This window comes from Penaeus monodon, chromosome 30, assembly GCF_015228065.2.
Source record: "Penaeus monodon isolate SGIC_2016 chromosome 30, NSTDA_Pmon_1, whole genome shotgun sequence".
NCBI classification, from domain to species: Eukaryota; Metazoa; Arthropoda; class Malacostraca; order Decapoda; family Penaeidae; genus Penaeus; species Penaeus monodon.
The window spans coordinates 33,805,495-33,805,752 of NC_051415.1; the positions used below are offsets into that span (position 1 = coordinate 33,805,495).

The following is a 258-nucleotide window of genomic DNA, read 5'->3' on the forward strand; positions in this document are numbered from 1 at the left end:
CGTAAGAATAGTGCGAGTTAAAGCACTATAGTCTGTGGTCTTCGCAGAGGCAGGGTACACAGGGTACACTGCGCATCATAACATTCGCCCAAGGGAAGTCAGGCTACAACCACGTGTACTTATTACTTATTACTGGTTCTTACTTTACTTTCTTACTCTCTTACTTTGTTCTTTTACTTTACTCTTATACTTTATTATCTTTTTTTTACTTTAACGTTTCTCTTCTCATTCGCTTTTATTATATATTATTACTATATC

General features: G+C 35.3%; 1 protein-coding gene across 1 annotated transcript in view; it reads left to right on the top strand.

Moving 5' to 3' along the window:
* Positions 1 to 258, top strand: part of LOC119592431 (proline-rich receptor-like protein kinase PERK14) — a 185,497-nt gene that overhangs the window by 123,000 nt on the left and 62,239 nt on the right. The window lies entirely within an intron of this gene.